Genomic DNA, 21,754 nt, shown 5'->3' on the forward strand with positions numbered 1-21,754 from the left:
AGTTCATTTCAAATGAGATTTAGTTCAGTGGAAGTGAAATCAAGTTGAAATACCAAAAGCTTTGAAAATCCCAGACGAATTATTTCTTGGATTCTTTAAAATTGTATATATTTTTTTGTCTATGTAGTGTTTGAGCAAGTACAAGCTAGCCTAGAGCTCGTGCATACAGCAGAAGATGCTCTCTGAATCTGGAGCTTGATTCTGCAGAGCTCACATCTGGTTCTGAGAATGCAGCATGTGGCTGGGGGGAAATCGGTATCTTCAGCAAATGAACAAAAGTATGAGAACCTAGCACCAAGCATATTAGAGGGTAAAGATGCATTCATACTGATATCTATACATATTTCTTCATTTCTCATATCTAAAGACTAGATTGTGTGTGCATGGGTGTCTCACACACCCTTTAGTTTTTGGAAAATCCTTTTTTTTCCCCTTCATTCTGTTCTTTGTATCTATGCACCAAGGAACTAAATTATGATCCAGTAGCTAAACAAATTATGCAGAATTATACACCATGAATATTTTATATTTCAGAACCCTGAAGCAAGGACTTTGGATGGCTTTATGTCTGCAGCAACCTCTGTCATACCCAGATGAATTCCTCAACTGATAGGTTCCTCTTCTTCCTAAAACTTTACTCAGGTCTTTGTTTTATTTTTTTCCTTGCATTTGTCAGTGATTATTAATAAGAAAATCTCCAGGGTTTTATTGTATGTAAGAAAATGGAAGTTACTGCAGTCAGCCTTCTTTCTACTACTGCATAAGGCAAGAAAGTTATTCCCTGTATAATTCTGAATTGATTTAAAACTTCATAGTCTCGTATAAAGGGAAGTGATGTGGCAAAAACAGAAATAAGTTTAAAAAACTAACTAAACCGCACTTCATCTGAAGCTGGAATGCACCTACTCTGATGCATCTCTATTTTAAGGGGTTTTTATGTACCAAAGGATATTTACGTAAAAATATATTTCCCCATTTTCTATAAAATGTTAAGTACTGAGCCACGTAGGCTTGAATAGGGAAGACTCTAGCTATGGTGCACTGGAAAATGAGACTAGTTTACAGAAAATATTTGAAATTTTTCATTGTTTGACTAGTTTTAATTAATGATCTTGTCCTGCTTCCATCAAATACTAAAGGGCTGGCATCTTGAGATCACGTGCATCTGTCCCTGAAGAGATTGCCAAAACAGAAATATTGTAATTATAACTTAACAAGGATTCTTTGGCACCGCTTACCGGTTCCTGGGATGCAGAGCCTGTGAGTTAATGCCATAATTTTGACTCCAAGTGGCACTGAATCAGGGGGTGTGGGTATATTTCACTGTGCTCATTAATCTTCAATGTGTTCCAATAACTACACATCATATATTGGCAAATGCTGCAGTATGATTATGATTTTTTAGATAAAGTGTACTGTTTACTGTTCGTTTAATATTAATAACTTTTCAAGAACATGACTCACACAAAGTCTTCGATAACTCATCCAAAGTATCACAGCTTATTCTTGGAAATAGTTTTGGTGGTGGTGTTGTCTGTACCTGTTTTCTGTCAATCTCATCCATTCCGTGGATTTTTGTTGATGCCAATATGATTCAACATAATGCAAAATTTATCAATTACAATAAAAATATTCACTGCTACCAGTAACGCTACCATATTCAAACACTGAGGCTTTTATGTGGTGCCTGCTGCTGTAGTGCTTCAGTATTAATCTGTCTTTTTTAATGGTTGAAATTGAATGTACCATGATACACAATACAGCCCATGACAGAGGTCCCTGTTTTGAAAGGTATTTGAGAATTTGCCTGATTTAGGTATATGCTGAAATGCTTTTCTTAATTGGTACTGTAAAGAACATATATATGCAGTGATGTCTCAGACTTGTACCTGCTCATACTGGTGTTCACTGCAGATATGGTGCATGCAAGTCAATTAGGTAATACCTTGTAGCTCCAGCACTTCTAGATTTGGTGTCCTTATTTCAGCGAAATTGCCAATGAGGGTTTTTGCTTGAGTGAAATGTGTAGTATTGTTACTGCCTCTTGGTCATCAGGAACAAGTGCTTCTCCAAAATTAGTCAGTCTGTGTTATTAGTAAAACAGTAAGTAATAATTTCTATAAGAAACTGTCTGTTATTGCCTGACAGATTGTGTAAGCATAGCAGTTCATAATCCAGTATATTTTTAGAAAGGAGGAACAACATATTTTGTTTTCATTGTACAAAACTAATCTGTGTTAATGAAAAAGTGTGTAGCTCAACAGTCTTTCACTAGAAATAGTCTGATTGTGCGTTTTTGAATGTGTATTTTAGTGGTGTTATGAGTTAGGTTTGACTATTTTGTGTTTCAGGGGAACATAAAAAATAGAATTTATTTTATGCACTTTCCACTGAACTGTAAAAATAATGAAAATAACATTCATGGCCAGATAAAATTATAAAATATTATCAATGAATTAGCCTGAGATCCTGAACAAATAAACATAATATTTCCTTTTTTCCAGAGAAAGTGAGTTTAGACTGAGAACAGGAAATGCCAATATTACAATGTCCTGATGAATCAATGATATTTTTCCTTTTTTAATGGGCTTCACTGAAGTATGAAGTGGTCACTAACAGTTGTAGCTGATCCTGTATACAGGACACAAGATTGGAGAAATACTCCTCTAGACCCATATAAAATAAAAAGCTGATGAATAAAAATGCTATTTAAACAGTTCTAAAGAGAAAATGTTTGAAACACAGTCTTTTTAAGAAAGAACCTCTGGCTTACAGTGTATAAAAAAAGGTTTAAGGATAGTGCAGGTTTTTATTTGAAATGAGAAGTATTGAATATTTAATTCATCTATTTGAGAAATCAAGTTACAATGTCCTGGCCTTTACATAGTTAAAAATGCAGAATTTATTTGTGTAAATAAAATAATAAATGACATTTCAGAGGAAGGAAAAATGACTTTATTCAGAAGAATTTTACAACAGAAAAGTGAGATTTTGGACAGCTTTTAATAAATTAGTGGATGTGTTGGTTGCTTTTTTGCTGTTTTTTAACATCATTTAAGCATGAACTAGTTGGAATAGCATGCACAGCTGCAGGAAAATAATGCAAATTTTGACATTTGTGGTTTATTAAGTTGAAGCTTCGTTAACTTTTATCCCCCCAAAAGCAACTATTTTATTGTAAGTAATCACTGGAATTAAGGAAGTTGTGCACCTGGCCTTACAGTCAGAGGATGTTTGGTTTACATAAAGACTGTATGCTTAAGCCAACTGACAATTACTGACCCTTCAGCTGAACAGAAGAACCATGTTGGAAGTATTGCTGTACACTCTTCATTCACTCTCTAACTGTGCACACGTAAATGTTAAACACTGCAACTACTGCAGGGATCTAAAGTATGGGAAAGACAGAGAAAACAAGTATTTGAAAAATGTAGGAGTAGACAAGTTAATTTTCTCTTTGATATATTAGACCCCAGGTTCTCAGAGGCACGTAAAATAAATAGATGCCCGACTCCTATTCGAATCCAATGGAAGTTCGATATCTTCCTCCTTTGAAAATCCCAGCCTACATGATCACCATCTCTATTTTTTTTTTATCTTTAGCATTGTTATTGATTTTAACATAAAAGCTTTAACAAATACACAGGCAGAGTATGTAACTTAGATGAGAAGGAGTTTGGATATTTGAAGGAGGAGGATTAAATGGTCTGAATTAGGCTTGTGAAGAATATTCTGGCCGTGGGAGGATAGAATTTGGAAGAATGAGTTGGTAGGACAGAGGAAGCTGAAGGTTGTTTCTGACTTCTATTATGATTCAAATTTATACCAGAGTGGAAAAAAACATTGAAGAATGCCTGTGAGGATTAGGAATAAATACTTGTTCCAGAAAAAGAATTTCAGTTTGTCACTCACCTTTTTGACCTCATGGGGGAACAGGTGGGAAGATAAGTGGGAAGTTATCAACTAGACAGATTTATTAACTGCTGTAGCATAGAGGCTCGTAAGGAAGAGATTTGCTAAGATACACTTGTGCTAACAGTTCCTGCTAGGTGTCCTAAGGGAACTGAACATGTAATAAAATGCTTTTGAATGTAGATCATTGCAACTTGGGTTCACTGAAAAGTTACTAAGTTCAAACCAAAATCAATGGATTCACTGGTAATTATGCATTAATGGTGTATTCCAGGGAACTCAGGTACTCAAGTAGTCATTCCAAGCCTCTTCCTTTTTCTTCTTGAGATGGCAGTGCAGGTTTATCTTTAGATTATCTTCTTCATGTTAACTTGAATTTAAATGACTCCAGCCCACCCTACCATAAAAATAATATTTTTTTCTGTATTTGATACATGTAAAATCTCTTCTTGTCTTCTCAGGTGCTAATGTGTAGTTTGAATGTCCTCTTTTCCTAGCTTGAGGAACAGCGCTGTGTAAGGAACTGTTTCATGGTGCTTGAGATGTACCACTGGTAACATCTAGCAAACTGGTCCAGTGTTTAGAAGCAGCCTGCTTCACCATGTTAGGTTTGATATTCTTTTTTCTGAGGATTTTAATTGTGGTGAGTTTATTTGTAGTGAGTATATTTGAGTTGAATGAAGTACTTGAACAAGTATTTCTTACAGATGTGTAATACCAAGTCAGAGTTTCCTCTCTTTAACTTTTTCTCTTGAGGCTCTAAGAAGGGATTGGTGAAGACAGTGTGAGGAAGCATAACAGAGTTGGAGCTTTCCCTTGGTTAGGCAGATCTCCTTTTAGGAAGTTGCTAACCCATATGGTATACTTGAAATAGCTAAATTCTGGCATCTGAATGAATGGAAATGTGGGAAGTATCTAATGCCCAGTCTTAAAGGGCAGGACAGCTCATAGAAGTCCCTAGATCTGTAACTTCCCAAGGTCATCCGTTCCCTGTAGTTGCTAGCTGTTAAAGGAAAGATCTGAACTAAAACTCTTAGTGAAAAGACTGTAGGATAAGAGGCCTTCAGGTCATTTTAGAAAGATTTCTACCTTCAGAGCTTCTGCAGTAATTCAGCTCTGCCACCAAGTTGAATGTTGTACTGGATTTCTGCTGGGAGAGATGGAAGGAGTCGGGGTGACTGATCAAGGCTGTTTCATTGCGATGAAGTGATTCTACTTTAGCAACGCTTTTAAATTGGGAATCCAGGATTGAGCTTTATATTGCAAAACTTTACTGTCCCTCACTTGACATCATGAAGAACAAGGTGTGTCCTGAAAGCTAGAAACACTGGATTTAATTTTGTGATGTGTACATTCATATGTAAATGGGAAAAGAATTTTGCCTTTGAGGCACAAAATTCCTACAGAATGTAAATTAACTTCAAAATGATTTCATTTGTGGTTCTGAGGAAAAATAACATAATGGGTCGTTATAGCCATGTTTATGAAATGCTAAACTTTAACACACAACAATCAGCTAAAGCTATAAGGCTATGTAAAAGACTGCACACTTAATAATTGTAAATGTTACATGAGTGCGAGTAGCTTGATTAAATTTATTAGAAATGTGTTGCTAGCATTTTAAGAAATAAAGCATTTATCACAAAATGATGATTTCTTCATTTAAGCTCATTAGGAAATCACACATCAATTCATGCATAATTACAGGGGAATTTCTGCCACTCACTACAAATCATTACCACATTAGCTAAAGTTGACTTAATTTGTCTGTGATTTGGAAAAGGTGGTATCTAGATAGGAAAATTAGCTTATACAGATGATGAAACTATCAACATCATCACAAAGGACTTAGCATCCTCTTATTTGTTAGACAAAGATGCACCTTTTAATTCTTTTGTATGTAAAGCTCGTACTTTTCAATGAGCTCTAAAGCTTTTCTTTCCATGACAGAATCCCATATTATGGATCCAGTGCCAGGTACTTAATGAATAGTTGATAGTCAAGGCACGTTTACTTGCACCAGACATACTCATTGTTTTTAATGATCATTGCAGTTTGAGATTGAATTGAAAGGGTTTGAGGGAGGCTGAGAGATGAAGAAGGAACAAGTTTTGCGAGTGCTGGCAAGCAGCTTCTGCAGTGGCAAAACAGAAAATGAGCATTTGCTGAACACCAGCAGCATTTACACTGAACGCTGTTTACATTCCCATGACATTTAGGGTGGACATAGCTCTCCTGTGGCCTGTTGCACCTTCTTTCTTTCCCAAACTTCTGATAAGTTGGAATATTGTCTGCAACTGATAGCATCTGAACTATAGGAGTGATTGGTTACCAGGTGTTTCTTTTACAGAGAGTTGGCGTGTTTTCTGTTTGTTAGCTTGCAAAAACACTTGTGAATGGGTAAGTTAGATTCAGAATAATTAGGTTGCAAGTTCATCTGTCCAGGAGAAATACAGTCCTTGAGACTTAGGCCTGTATATTTAGAGAGCAATTTCTCTGTAACTTTACTGCCTTTAGTTATGAGAAGCATGACTTGAGTTCAACCATTTTCCTATCTGCATTCAAATGCTGTGTATTTCTTATTATTGGAAAGTATTTATGTCACAGTTTCAGAGTCAAATTGGAAGTTTGTTTTGTTTTGTTTTGTTTTTTAATCTGGGACATTTCTGTGCTCTTGCTTACAGTGCACTACCTCAAACAGTCACACTGGCACCATGTAGGGAGCAAAGGGCTGTGCATGGAGAAGTGAGGGAAGTCGAATTGTTTTTAAGTTGGCTTTGCTGTCAGAAATAATGTACCTGAATATATTCTCTCAGTTTTTTAGAGCAGATTTGTGTGTTGTTTTCTGCAGCCTTCCTGAGCAGTTTGAGTACGTCCTTTGTTTTGGGTCTTTTGTATAAGCTTGGGATCTGCAAGTTGAAGGTTATGCCCCTCCTTCCACATTAGTACCTCACATTTATAGACCAAAGCATTGTGTCCCATTTCCCTCTGGATTCATCTCCCTGGCAACATGTGAGCCACTTGTGACTATTTTGTTGGTAACTTTTTGCTTCATTTAGAGGCTCAAATACAATTTTAAGGCCTCTTTATTTTCTGAGTCACGTGATGGTGTTGAATGATAGGTGATGTGTTCATGATTTTGAGTCACATTAGTACATTTTCATGTTGTTTTTGACATCCTTTAATAAGGTAGGGTGTGAGATTTCATGAGTAGGCTGTGCCAATTAAATAGCTTGCTACTGCCAAAAGGGGTAGTCCTCCTCCCTCCTTGTTCTGCTGCCTGTCTGACCCTTTGCTGCGCTGACTGAGCTTACTAAACTGGCAGAGAAATACTCACTTAAAAAAAAAAAAAAAAAGGCGTTGTCTACCAGTGTTGCAAGTTGAAAAGCTCCTTGAGAAGTCCACCCGTTTCAATGCCTTTGAATTCATGAATCGGTTCAGCTGCCTTGTGAAATCTCACCTGTGTAGTTACGGTGTCTCTTGAATGTGTTTCAGTAATCTTGTATTCTTTTACTGTTGTTTCTGGCTCTCTTGTAATAAATAATAATTTCATATGAAAATGATTGCCATTGAAATGGATGACTATATATCATAAAAATAAAGGAAATTCACATTTGACAAGAAATTTAAGATAGCTAACGCCACTGCAATTTTAAAAACTGTAAGGTAAGATAAAAAATAAAAAAGGTTTCAGTACTTAAACACATCTAAAGAATAGGCATTTCAAAGAAAGGAAAAAGTGGATGGGGTGTTTACCTGCATCCTAAATTTATAAGCAAATAATGTTATCACAATATCTTGTTAATACACATGCTGTTTAACCATTTAAAAACAAAGTTTAGAGAAGGGCTTCTTAATTTGTGCAGCTCTTATGCTTTTAAAACATTTTCTTTCTTTAATCTGGGAATAGTCATTTGTAACCAAATTTGTGATTGGCTATAATGAATGAATTTTGTTCTTAATCTCACTGCATGTAAAAATTATGCTAAAAATAGAATTCATTTTTTCAGCTTTCTTTGCTACTGAAATTTCAAATTGCATTTGATTAATCTTGAAGTGGGCATTGCATCCTAGGTAGGAGGCAATATATTTGACAAAGAATACCAACTGGCAATGGATGAAGAAATTGTAATGATAAAAAAGAAGGGGGGGGTGAATCCAAGAAAGCAGTTTGAGCAGCCATTCTACTGTGGTGACAAAAGGAGTTTAGTACATTGTATCAAAATGAATGGGCTTTGCATAATTGATTTCAACATACTAGTAGCCTGAGGTCTGAGCTGCTCAAACCCAAAACTTATTAGCCATGCTACAAAGACGGTAGAAAACTGTGCAATTTGCTGAAGGGGAGGTAGAGAATAGCATCGCCATTACAGTAAAAGCTTTAAAAGTAGGACAGAGCTACTAAGAGAAAGCCCTTTTGTATGTTTATCGGGGTTATTCTGTTCATCTTACTCAGATATCATAAAAAGCTATTTTAAAGTCTTTGTGTAATACCAAATACCGAGAATTAAAATCTTATTAGTCTGTACACTTCATTTCCTAATTAAAATGGCATTTCTGCACAAATGTAGTAGCTGTGTTGTGAGATCTTTTGTAATGGCGATGTATCTTGAATAATCTCAGCAAAAAGACAGGTGCAGAAATAAATAAGATGCACTTTTGGGATACACTTTGCTTGCTTTCTGTTGCACATTCGCACACTTATGAATACTAGCTTTATTTAGTAAGGTTCTGCTCTGGTGTGAATCAACAGTTGTGTGTCCTAGAGCTTCCTGCAGAGGGGAGGATGAGGTGCATCACAGGAGTGTGTGATAATGCAGATAGTTGGATGTAAATTTATTGTGTTGAAGAGTAAGAAATGTATTCTTTTTACTCTCCTGTTCCCTTGCTATATTGTAATAGTATGTTACTACATGTTGTCTGTTCTGCTCTGCCTCTTCTGGGTACCTGGCACTTGGGATTGTCTGGAGAGTCTAGATGCATGTGACAGACTCCTGAGAGTAAAGTGATGTACTTGACAGAGAAAAAAATAGATTAACTTTTCTGATTTAGATCAAAGATGGGTTGTTAAAGGTGAAGAACTAGGAAACAAGATCTGAATGAAGTAATGTGTTCACTGTCAGGATTCCCAGGCTATGGGATTTCTTCCTTAAAAGACCATGGCGAAGCTCTTTATTAGTGTTTGTTATGCCAGTAACTTGAAATATTGGCAGTGGCCCCTTCAAACATGAATTTTCTGCATAGATCAGCATCAAGCACCTTATTTACCTTGAATCATATAAGGAGTTAAATGGTATTAAGAAGAATATTGTATGGATCAGTAGTGGCAGTGTTTATTCTGAGTGGATCCGGTGCTGTGATTGACTGAATGAGGTTCAGTACTTTATAATTAGCAGATTTTATAACCTATTTTTAAAAAGTTTGACTAAGGAAAGTCTGGGTAAAGAGAATTCCATGTTACTGGAAATGTTTTATTCATTTATTTTTTCATTTGCACTACTTCAACCTTCACAAAACCATAGAGATTGCTAACATATCCTGTATTGTCTGAACAGAAACTGCCTCAGAAAGATAATGAGGTGATGCCCAGTTGTTTTTGTTCAGTTTTAAACTAATTAAGTTCGCAAAATCCCTCAAAACAGAGAGTTATCAATAGGTGGTTCAGATGACCCATTCTAATGGATGTATTGATGTATAAGACCCATTTTTAAGCATCTTTCCTGTGCTGGTAAAGCCATCAATTTGTTTCTGAGGTTGAATCATGATTTTTGAGATTTATACTGACATTACTGAAGGGGAAGAATATAGGCCAAGTTGTAATGGCCTTAAAAATATTCACATATTGTTCTTGAATATGTCTGGCAGAGCCCACCAGCAAGAAGTTGTGTGGCGGTTCAGCTTTGCCTTGCACAGCAGGTTTGACTGATAGGGGAAATTACTGTTAATAATAATATGAAGGTCCCGGAGGACTGGCTGGAAGTTGCAGCAGGCCTGCCGACTTTTTTTTTTTTTTTTTTTTTTTTTTGCCTTTTTTGTAAAGAAATTTAAGATAGCTTTAATAATTTTTGCATTAAAATAAATGTTAGTGGAAAATTTGCATTAGTGCAGTGTGTCTTTTCCATCAAAGCCTTGTCATATACAGATTTTTCATGAAAAATGTCGTGATTGCAGTAATTCTTGATGTAGGACTACAGAGTCTTGGCTGCTAAAGCTCAGTATGCGACATACCCAAGGGACTTTGCCCATGTACAGGTATCTTTGTCAGCTTGAGCTTGATGAAACAGTCTTCTAAAAAATCCTTTTCAGATATTTTGGAGAAAAATGGGAGAGAAAATGCAGGGAATCTCTTTCTATGTCTTCTCCCATAGCTGGTCATAGCATCTGTTTGAAGACCTGGTCAGCGGGCCTGTTCTCCCTTGCCGGAGCAAAATTATTCTCTACACTGTAGTTCTTGGTCATGAGACAATTACTTCCACTATCCGTGGGTTTTTCTTTAAATCCTTAGTAGGAGGAGTTTCTTGCCCATGATAAGGGCTTGTAGATGCCGTAAGACAAATGAAAAATAGGAGAAAAATTCCATTGAGACACTTTGAGAGTTCAGCAAATTCCACTCGCAGAAATGGAGAGGCTAGTTCTTTTTTCTCAATTTCATACCATCAGTCAGTGTTCATTCATATGCTCTTAAATATAGTACTGACATAAGATGATGGTGCAGTTTTCAAGGGTGATGTTTACAGTGGCCATTTTACCTGTAGATATTAATAGAGAAGAAGAATTTTCAGACGTTGCCTCCTTTGACTTTTCTTTGTAGTTAATATCTTCACTTTCCTATATGTTATTAGAAGTGCGTTTTTTGTGTGCAGAGTACTGTGAAACTATGGTAATGGTAAGAATGTGAAAAAAGCAATTTAAAAAGATGAGTGTATATGTGCAAATTATGGATGAAGATAGTGTTTTTTATTATAGATATCCTGATTTAAATTGTGTACAACTTTTCAAATTAGGAGTATCTGGGGTGAGCTCCTTCACGCCAAGCCTCTGCCTCAGGCTGCATTGTGGGAGAGTTTACCAAAGTTTGTTCGTTTCTGAGAATGAGTTTAAGGAGCAAAAACGTTTTGCCTGTTTTGAAATAAATGCATACCTGTTTCATTTTTGAAGCTCTAGTTTGTATTTTCAAGCAGAGGCTTGAAATTTGTCTGGGCACCCATCCAAGTCTACATTTACCTATGCTAAGTTCTCCATTTTTGGACAGTTTGTGAGCCTCTGAAAATCTGAGCTTGCTTACGCAGCAGGCAGACCAGTCAGAGCCTAATAGCTGAGTCCAGGATTCACCAAGATTTTTTAGTCTTCTGATTAGCCATAGATTTCGGTGGGGGTTTGGGCATCCAGGTAGCAGCTACAGGCTTAAGTACATTGGTGGGTATTGGTCAAAGACTCTGAAGCTTCTGTCTCCACTCAGCGTGTTCTGCCCCTTTGGTTATTTTTGATGCCTGCCCAACTGCATATGCTTTATGCCAGGGCTTTGGGGTCTGAGTGGGTTGCTTTGCTATTAAGCGGCATGGGGTGCCAGCCCCCATTGTCCCCTTGCCCTCTCAGAGCTCTTGCTGTCGCAGCGTGCAGCGAAGTGGGCCTGACTGGCGGGCAGGGGTGGGGGCAGCAGCTGGGGTGAGGGGGCAGTGCAGGGAGAGGCAGGGGCTGGGGGAGAAACCATGCGGGCAGTGAGCAGAGGTGAAGGAGGTGGGAGCTGGAAGAGAGAGCAGGTGGAGGGAGGGCACGTATGAGCTGGGTTTGAATAGGACCAGAGGGATGGGAAGGCAGGAGTGAGAAAGATGGATGGAATAGGAGAGAAAGGGGGGCAGGAGCTGAAGTGGGCAGCTGCAAATAGAAGGAGAGGGGAAAGAGCAGGAACTGTGGTCTGCAGTGCCAGGTTTTTTCTCAGCAAGTAGGAATTCCAGCATGAAAGAAAACCAGAACTAAGCTTGCTTGTGTGACCTGCACGTTAAATGTTTGTATTTAATGGTATGTTTGTAAATATGTGCTTCTACTGGAGTGTAAGATCTCTGGGGCTCTGATCCTGTTCAATTGTGACTGTTAAAATATCGTGCACATTTATGGCATGCTAATGTTTTAATTTTGTGAGAATAAATATGCCATCTTTACCCCTTCCCAGTTGCATTAGAGTATTACATGTTAGCAGATTCCTGTATCACCTCTCCCGTTTATGATTATTGGTATTTAGGTGTGAGGCTCTTTGTGAAACCCTGCAATGGTAAGCCTTCACACATGGTTTTGCTTCTATTAAATCTGATGGTTGCAAAGAAAAATTCACATTCTGTGAAACTGTTGTAATTCTATGGGTTTTTTTCCCATCCTACCCTAGAAGCAGAGTTGCTCAAGACAGGGAAAATGAGTTTAATAAAAGCACACATATGTACCCAGATTAAATCTTTGTGTTCCACGTTCAGCAGCGACCTGGTGCGTCGGGAAGGAAGCGTGCCCGTGCCATGGGGCAGAGCCGAGTTCGGAGGCAGGCCCGGCCCGCCGGCAGTGCCAGCATTGCTCATTAGAGAGCTGCTGCAGAGGGCTGCTTGGCGAGGGGGAGCTTGCGGGAGCGGCAGGATCTTCCAGTCTGCCCAATACAGGAGTAGACAGGGCTCCCCTGCCAGCTGCTGCTCCGGCCTTTTATCTTGTTTGTTCTCTTATTATTATTTCCCTCTTATCCACTGCTAATTCCCAGTAAAGACACCTTGCCTCCAGCTAAGAAAGCCAAAGAGAACAGGTATTTTGCCCCAAGTGTGGTCTGACAGGGATTAGTGTAACCGCTATGCAACTGGCATCCCCCCCGTCCAGCCTTTCTGCTCTCACTCATGATTTAACATATTATTTTGTTAGACAGCAAGTGGTCTGGGACCTGGAATATTGAGTTTACTGTTAAACATGGGGAAGATATGTGACAGTTGGTGCAAAGGCACCAACCCTGCTTGGTTTTCTGACTGGTTTCTTATTGACCGGTAGTCTCTTTTGGAAAGGCAAAGAACCTTCCTGAGGAATACCTGTGGCCTTCCGTTGTCTTTGGCGTGACACAAATGGAATTATTTTACCAGAAAATAAAATTACTTACAAGTGACTTGCATTCATTTTGCTAAGAACATTGGCGGTGACATTTTCGTGGATTTTGGATGACTTTGTTCTTCAGACTTGTTAAGAATTAAAGAGAAAGATGCCTCGTTGTGGCTTCTCTCAGCATAACAATGAGTTTGGCTCTGCCGTAGAAGATTTTCAACTAGAAATTTTCAATCTGCTTAGGTATTCATACACATTAGCAGCATATAGAACTGATGATTTTAATGCATTGTCTTTAATGCTTGAGTTGTCTTGCTTTCAGGTATTTGTATGCAGAGCTGGCTTGAGGCATCGCGGAAGTGTAGGCAAAGCTGAGTCTCCCTGCTCTAGGGCTGAGGGCCAGGACAGGAAAGCCTTAGGGAGAGGAAAAGCACTGATGTGGGCCACCCTTCCCTCTCCAGGGAGCTGCTGCTACGTACTGCAGTCCTTCCCTGCACAGCAGGGCAGGAGCAGTTGCCAGCATAGCTGTCCTTGCAAGAGGTGAGGTGAGGGGAAGTAGGTGCTGCAGCTGTAGACGTATTGCTCCTCCTGACAGCATGGTACCATACGGAGCTGCTTGCTTTTCCTGTGGCTAGAGACAGCCCTCCCTAAAGAAACATTCACACTGCAGTTATTAGGGAAAAAAGGAATTTTTTTAATAGCAATAGCAAATAAGAATAAGTGACCTGTAGGTTTTTAGTGCAGTGGTTTGGCTTAGTTTTGCTTGAAGTCACTAAGGAATTAGGCTAATGCAGTTCAAAACAGCTAGTAATTGGTGAGTGACAGGCATGATTTCTTTTTCCTACACAAATCTCCCTACTAAATTTTTGTTTCTGCCTGTTACTGTCTGTATTCCATTTCATAAAGTAGTAGTTGCGGGCTGATTGAATGACATGCATCACAGTGTGCTAGGGAAGGCAATTTCCTTGGAAGCTGTGAAAGTCTCCATGTGGTTGAACTGATACCTAAGCTGTGGCTTAGGCACACCTGCATTTAGGCACCCAAATAAAGATCCTCATCCACCCATTCTCATTTGTCCCAGTTCTGAGCGGCTGTGGGTACTTAACAGTTTTGATACCCAGCTGTATGCCTGCCTGAATTAGGACCATATTAACCTTTCATAGTTAAGAATATTACTGTTGTTTTCAGAATGCATTATACCCGCCTGTGTTCTTAAATGTGCACATGTAAGTGCTGAGCTTAGGATCTGAAAGGGAAAGTGCTTTTCTGGGTGCCTCTGGGTTTTACTTTTTTAAGCACAGAAATAGAAGAACACACAGTCCTGCCTACTTTGCATTTGTTTTTGCTAATTCAAAGGAAGAAAATCTCTGAAGAAGCTGAAGTGAGGGAGGATGAGTGATTCTGTGAGCTTCTGCATATTCAGTTACTGGTATGTATCTCTTGCTTTTGAGAATTTCTTGGATATATACCTACTTCTGGATCTTTAACTTTAGATGCTATTTGAGAAAAGTACTAATTAAACGATGACTATCCTTCCAAACAGGCCCTCTAGAGAGATTTCAAATCCAAAGCTGCACAGAGGCACAAAGAATACCAAGATGTTAATTTCCCTAATGAAAATGTTGCACAGAGCTGCCCTAAACCTCTAGTTGCAACCTGTCTGCAAAGTGTGTTTTATTTGGAAAAAAAATTGAATAGGAAGAGATATTTAGGATTACAAAGTAGTCTGTTACTAATGCTACAGAATAATCTGAGTAACTTCCTAGAGGACTGTCTTTTCTACACAATGATTTAATGTCTTGAAATCAAATTTATGTAATCTGGCTTCCCCATATAATCAATGTGGCTTTGGAAAGAACACTGATAAGAGATGTGGATTGATTGAAATGGAAATCTGAAACCACCTTCGGCAAAAATGTAGATAGAAGATATCAAACCACCTGGTCCCTGTGGAACATAATAAAATGCAAGTCAGCCATTAAACCTTTTAGTTCGTCCGTTCCCTCTACAGATCTTATAACTATTAAAAACACTATATTTAGGGATAAATGCTAAAGAGACCTTTTCCCAAAGGTTCAGAGATGGTCTCCATCCATCCTGTAAGCTCCAAATTCAAGATGCAGCACTTAATAGAGTTTGGGCTAACAGGTGCACAGTCAGTACTTTTTTTTCCTGAAGAATTTTTATAAAAATCACTTTGAAAATAGAAAAACAATGGAATTAATGCCATACTAAAGTAGCAGATGAACAGCTAACCATGGCTACCTTTTTTAAAGAAATTATCTTTTCAGGACAGATAAAGCTAAAGGATTATGTGGTTACCTGCAGTCAGCTAGTGGTTGACTTAACCAAAATATCTTCTGATGTGATAGGTAACTAACTCTGAACAGTCCATTGCTAAATACTCGTGTTTTTGCATGGTCCTTCTTCCTGACCTGGGCAACCATGTTTCTTCAGGTGATCATCTTTGTTCAGCAAGCTGCTGCTGGTTAGGAGTAGGGATACCAGAGCACAGTAGAGGATTGCCTGGGGCGGTGGGAAGCTGCTGTTGTCAGAAGCTGCAGCTCTAGAGTATCAGAATACCCCACTGGAACCTATAGAAATCATATGAGTTTCACTGAGGACATATGGAGGAAGGTGAATCCCGGGAAAAGCATGTATAAATTAATTGTCCTAGCCTAGCAGAGATCCATGTTTCCGATGACCAGTTTTCTTCCCCTCTCCTGGACAAAAGCGGATGTGGGGGGGGAACATCTGTATTGTTCAGTCAAGAAATGAAGCCCAAGGGGTGAAATGCTCCCTCTTTTGCTTGCTCAGTCTAACGGGGATTGTTGGTGGTGGCTGGGAAGGCATAAGGAGAGCGATGAGGCAGGTGACTGCTGCTGGAAAGGGAAGTTTCACTGCAGCAGCACCCATTCCCCTCGTCAGCTACAGTAGCAGCAGCCGGTATCTCTAGGGTGGCACCAGCAACTCCACCCTTTCCCAGAGTGCTGAGCCAAGAAGAAAGAGATTTCCTTATACAAAGGCAGAAGTAAACATATTTGTTCAGCCAGAGGCATTTCATGTACATTCACAATAAATGTGTCTATACTGTATTCAGTAGGATGGTTTTGTGAACATTGTGCATTTCTGGGTTTAGCATCTGGTATCCAGTTTGTCCCCAGGAAGCCGCAAGAGTTTTGGCCTGGTTCAGGCAGCTTATGAATCTCATCTAGCCTTACATCATGAATGTCAGGGACTTCTTAGAAGGAGCCTGCAGACAACCTGCTAGACAGGGTGTATAGGATAAGTGGAGCTGTGCAGAGCGGCAGGGCTATCTGCACAGCAGGTAAGTGGACCCTGTGGGGTGCTCAAAGGACAGAAGGCACCTGACCACATAGGGGCTACCAAAAGTATCATCCTAGATCTACCCCCACAGGTGCTTGTGCTGGCAAGTAATATATCCAGGCAACTGTTCTGGCTGTAAGGAAGCCCTCCAGGCTTTTCTACAAACCCTGCCTTCTTACCTGAGTCAGCTGAATATAAAGGTATTTTTGTGCCTGTGTGCTAACATTGGCTGCTGCTGAACTGATCGTAAAGATGCTGAAGACACAGTCTCAGCACCAGTGGTACCTTGGGAAAGTACTGGATATGCTTGTTGGTCAAACATATTTTTGTAATTTTAGCAATATATGACGTTAATAAGGCCCCACAATATTTCCAGATTGTGTGCAAATATGTCCTAGGTCAGTGCTGTACAGAGAAGAGAGTTCTCTCTTTTGGGAGAACTTTCTTCTTCCCAGAAAAGGATGGTTGGGTATCTGCAGGGTTTTTTTCTGTAACAGCTTACTTCTGTACTGACAAAAACCTAAATGATGTGTTGTCATTCATGCTAGTGGAAAATAATTTGACAGCAATTCTGTATGAAACGAGTTTAGGACTGGTCCTGTAATTGACAGATTTTTCTTTTCAATTAACAATTTCTGTGTACTCTGGACATTTTGGCTGAATTCTTATAGGTCAATAAATTCTTACTCTGTCAATAAAATGTTGGTAAGGACTTACCAGCTATACATAGTGTCTGTTTCAAGTTTTTTTATTATAATAAATAGTTTTACTTATTGCTAGCATCATGCCTTACTTGGAAAACTCCATGTAGTAGGGGAGCCAGAGGGTCATCTTGTAGATACTGAAGTAAAAGTAACATTACATTAAAATTTTTTCATTTTTTGCATTAGCAATTGCCAGAGTCACTATATACAGGGCTTGAACCTTCACTATCTTGCGTTTTGTTTATACCCTGTAAAGACTGTAGTCTAAAATGGGAGTGGAAGCATTTTGCACTCGGGTTTGCTCAGGTGTGAAGCAGTGCTGGAGGGATGAAGCTCTGGAGAATATAGCCATCAAATTCAATCATTATCTGTGAGAAGAACAGACGTTGCAGTCTAGAGGCAGGCAATAGTATGAGCTGATGTGGTACAGGTTCATCACAGTATGCTACTGATACTGCTTAAAATCCTGACTTAGAAACACATCATTCCTCAGTGCTCCTGAACTGTGCAGTGCCTGTCAAACTGTGTGGTGGGCAAATGTCTTCAGGTGTGGACAAATGTACTCATTTACTCAGGTCTTGCACTTGCAGGTTTTTGAATGCAGCCCCTTAGAGAGGAAAGATTAGTCTGTTAACTAATTTCACCACAGAGTATCAAGCATTTCATAGCCATTAAAATCCTTGTATACTGTAGCTTTTTGGCTGTGTTCCAGCTTTTACTGGTGATCATTTCTTTCAGATTAGCTGTCTTCTAATACACTCCTTTTGCAAAAACCTGGTGGTTAAATGTTTCTGTTTAAAGAAAAATACAACGTTGGATTTTACAGTTCCTTGCCATGTGCATTGAAAATATGCTAGACAGCCTGATTTAGCTGGAAAGGGCGGGTGGGTGGAGAGAGTAATCAAACAAAATAGAATGGTTATTCTAATTGTACAAAATAAATAACAGAATGCATTTTTTTTCTGCCACAAAGTACTTTACAAAGTTAGATGCTGGTACTGCACTACTATGCAGGCAACCATTATGCACCCACAAAACCAGCTTACTCCAACAGCCTTGAACATTGCAGTCTTCTATATTAAAAAGAGGAGAGTTGTGCTGTACAAGCTTATGCTGTCAAAATCTTGCACAGAAATACTGAAAAGGTTTAAATGTCTTGTGAGCAGGGTGGCACTTGTGATACTGGTGCAGAGCTTATCTGTAGTCCTGATTATTTGGAGAAATTGAGCTCAAGGCATGGTGCAAACTGAGTTTATGCTACAACTGACTGAATTGTATTGCTGCCTTTCTCACAGAGACCACTGAATCGTGTGGGGAATTTGAACTGGATCATTAGAACTGTACAAAAAGGTTAGAGGAATAGATACAGATATGAGCAAAATAGTCATCACAGTACAAAGGCAACATTAGCTTACCTTCCTATTTACCTATATATTTCAGGTGCTTTGTTAAATACAGACTTAAATTTCAGATGAGGTGGATCATCCTCTCTAAAAATCAAGGCCTCATAAGTTTCCCTCAGAGCAGACATCCCGAATCAAGACTTCTGGATACCAACGCTCCTCTCATTTTTCAAGGCTGGGGAGAGAAGGGATAAGGTCCTTTATGGTCATCGCTATTACTTCAGTCTTTTTAGGCCTTTGTACTGATCAAAGACTTCTCAGGCATGACAGTCCTGGACAGGTCTCTTGCTTTCCCTAGTCTAATTCCCTTTTTTTCTTTTCTTTCTCAAGACCTCTACCTGCCCTGAAGCTTCATTGCTGGGCATAATTTTCAGTACTTCTGATTCTAATAAGCAAATGGGGGAAATAGGTCACAAAGTAGTACTGAATTACAGTTGTTAAACAGAGGAGTTTGATTACGATGGTCTATTTTTCTGCTTGATAGAAGCACATTCTTGATGGTGAAGTTTATCTCAGAATAGGGAGCGGTTTGGGGATTGCCGTTTGTACTTGGTATAACTAGACACGTGCAAAATTGTGTAATGCTAGAACTGTTTTCTACTTAGCCGAGACTAATGTTATTGAAAGAAATGATGGATAAATTAGGAAATGAACATCCTGTTGCCAGGTCAACCATGTTTCTTATTGGTAAGTAGCAGCATGCGTATGAGAAGGATAATATGTAGTGATGACAGACAAGAGCTGCAAGCTCTCCCCAGCACTGTGGGAGGGAAAGGTTACAGAAAATAATGCCTTTAGCAGTAGTGACCTAAACACTTCATTCTCCTATCATTGTATATCCGTATCTGTGAGGGACAGGGAGAATTATTAGAAGAATCAAAAGGCAAAATTCTGTTTCTTAATTAACTGTATTTCAGTTTTCTGAGGATGCATACAACGTATTTGTGTATTTTTTCAGATTTCACTGATGATGGGAAACACTGTGGATCAAAGATATCACCTCACTTAAACTGCCCTCAATTTCCTTGTGTTTACAGTAGATGATCTACTGCCTTTCCAGGTATTTACTTTAATCCTGTAAATGTTTTTTTCAGGATTTCATTGGAGACCTTCTTGTGAAATCTACTTTCAATGCTAAAGAAAGAAAATGAAAGTTTGGTTCTTTTCGGGTTTTGTTTAGTTTGTCAGCAGAGCCAGCCAGTTGTGTAGCATCAAGTAAAAGGCTGTGTTTTCTGATGGAAAAATGGAGTGGCCAGAGTCTTTCCTCTTTCTAAGCTGGCAGAGCTGGAAGTATAAAGAGCAGTGGTTCATTTGTTTGAGAAACAGTAATGTTTTAAATTGCAGGTTTAAAGTGTGTAAGTTGCACCGTTCAACCTATAATGTACTTATCTGGGGAGTGTGCTGTATATATATTGGCACTGATTTCCAGGGTATAATTTAGCTCTGGTCCCTTGTTCCCCATGCTCAGAAGGGCTAGGAATACTGTGGTGGGGAAGATGTGCTCGTGCTTGGAACAGAGGCAGCGCTGTCTCTTTTCAGCAGGTATTCCTGCAACCTATTAAGAATTGCACAGATGGACTCCAAAGGGAGTCTCTTTCAGTCCTTTAACTGTAATGACACAAACGACAATAATTTTTTAAAAGTGAGGTTTAAAAGTTAAGCTTCCCAATAAGTGCCATCTTCTTTTCTGAAGTGCTGGGCACCCAGCAGTTCCTGTTTTAATTTGGAGAGAACTGCTCGGGTGCTCAGCATTTTAGAAAAATTGGGGCAGTTACGTAAGAGCCTACATAGAGATATAAGCCTGACAGGCACCCAGTTCTGAAAAACTTGCCCACTGGGTACAGTGTGGGTGGTTGAGAAATTTTAGATGGGTTCCTTGGGGCTCTGAGATGGAACCACTGATATAAAGCACTTGCTCTCTAGCTGGCAATAATTTTATAAAACATGGCTGTTAGTCTTTTCTACTCTACCATGTTTCCTTTTCCTTCCCTTGACTCGTAAGACAATCTTCATTTGACCGTGGAAAAATCAAGCCTAGAGTATTATTGTATCATGCATTACAGCTACTCCCATATCATTTTCTGTTCTATATGCATAAGTCAGAACAGAAGTGAAGTACTCTTCTTTCCACCAAGGATTTCTGTTTTGGTGAAGAGGAAAAGAAAACCCACAATCTGTCTCATAGGTTTAAAAACCTGTAGTTTCATCATGATAAAATTGTTTACAAAAAAAGGGAAACAATGCCTTTTGCAGAGATTGTGCAAGAGAGAATCCAGGGGGAGTCCAGGGTATTTTATTATTTCTGAAATGCAAATTGCAGTGAAAAAGGGATGTTTTTCTGCATGTGAAAGCTCTATCTTTTTTTCTTTCACCTAGCTCTGAAGGTAGTAGCACAGTATTTGTCTTCTATTTAGGATAAGCAAATGATTGGCATTAAGTGTTGAAGTGTGTGTCTGTCTTTTATCTTGCACAAGTACTGTTTTCCTGCTTTCCATTCAGTTAAGTCATGTTCTGTTTTTTATGCGATCTGGAAAAGGCTCTGTGTTCTTAATCTTGTTATCTGCTTTCTTAGCATTTATTCGTTTCTCAATTGCCCATAGAAGTGGAAAGGTTAAGATACAGTAACTGGCTCTGTGATGGCAAAACATTTCTTTGTAAAACTGCTGCTTGGATTTTCTATGCACACTTCTCAATTTGCCTTTCATTTTGTACACTTCAGTATTAGGATATGCACATATGTTAGATATAGTTCTTCTGTTCCTCCATAGGTGCACACAGAATCCTCAAGAAACTGAATATAATGATTATGTATGTAGATGAGATATAACAAATGAGCTAACCTGTAAAATAGAAGACATATTAGTTGGAAAATATGATCTAGCATAAATTATTCAATGCAGAAGTTGTCATAAAATTATCCATATCATCTTTGCTGAGTTTATTACAGCAGCATGTGTACACAACAGCATGTTAGTGATGCATCAAGGTCTTTGTTTTGAAACCGAGAAGTGTTATTTGGGCTTTGATTTGCTTCCCTGTGTTCTGTCACACTGTGTTAAAAAGCTTTGAGTTGAGAATGTTCCCCGTAAAACAAATTAGGTCTGCAGACTGTGCGCTTTTATTAATTATTTTCCCTATTCCCTGTTAGATGGATACTCTTCAGGTTGGTCTTAGTCTTACGGAAAGTTGTCTTGATAGATGAGTAGCTCAGAGCAACATCTGTAATTTATGGGTATAGAAAACGCATGCAGTCTCTCACTGTCTTTGCTTTACAGATGTGCTTTAGGGCAAGTAAGATGCTCAGATAATGGAAAGGTAGGGTGTTAATAAAACTCAGTCAGGAAT

At 38.8% G+C, this 21,754-nt stretch overlaps 1 long non-coding RNA gene across 1 annotated transcript in view; it reads left to right on the forward strand.

Annotated features, from left to right (window-relative positions):
* The first annotated feature begins 588 nt into the window (after positions 1-588).
* Positions 589-21,754, forward strand: part of LOC106492047 (uncharacterized) — a 48,520-nt gene continuing 27,354 nt past the window's right edge. Inside the window, exon 1 of the long non-coding RNA XR_001293912.2 lies at positions 589-642. This is a non-coding gene — a long non-coding RNA (uncharacterized lncRNA). The remainder of the gene's footprint in view (positions 643-21,754) is intronic.

Source organism: Apteryx mantelli, chromosome 5 (genome assembly GCF_036417845.1).
Source record: "Apteryx mantelli isolate bAptMan1 chromosome 5, bAptMan1.hap1, whole genome shotgun sequence".
Taxonomy (NCBI): domain Eukaryota; kingdom Metazoa; phylum Chordata; class Aves; order Apterygiformes; family Apterygidae; genus Apteryx; species Apteryx mantelli.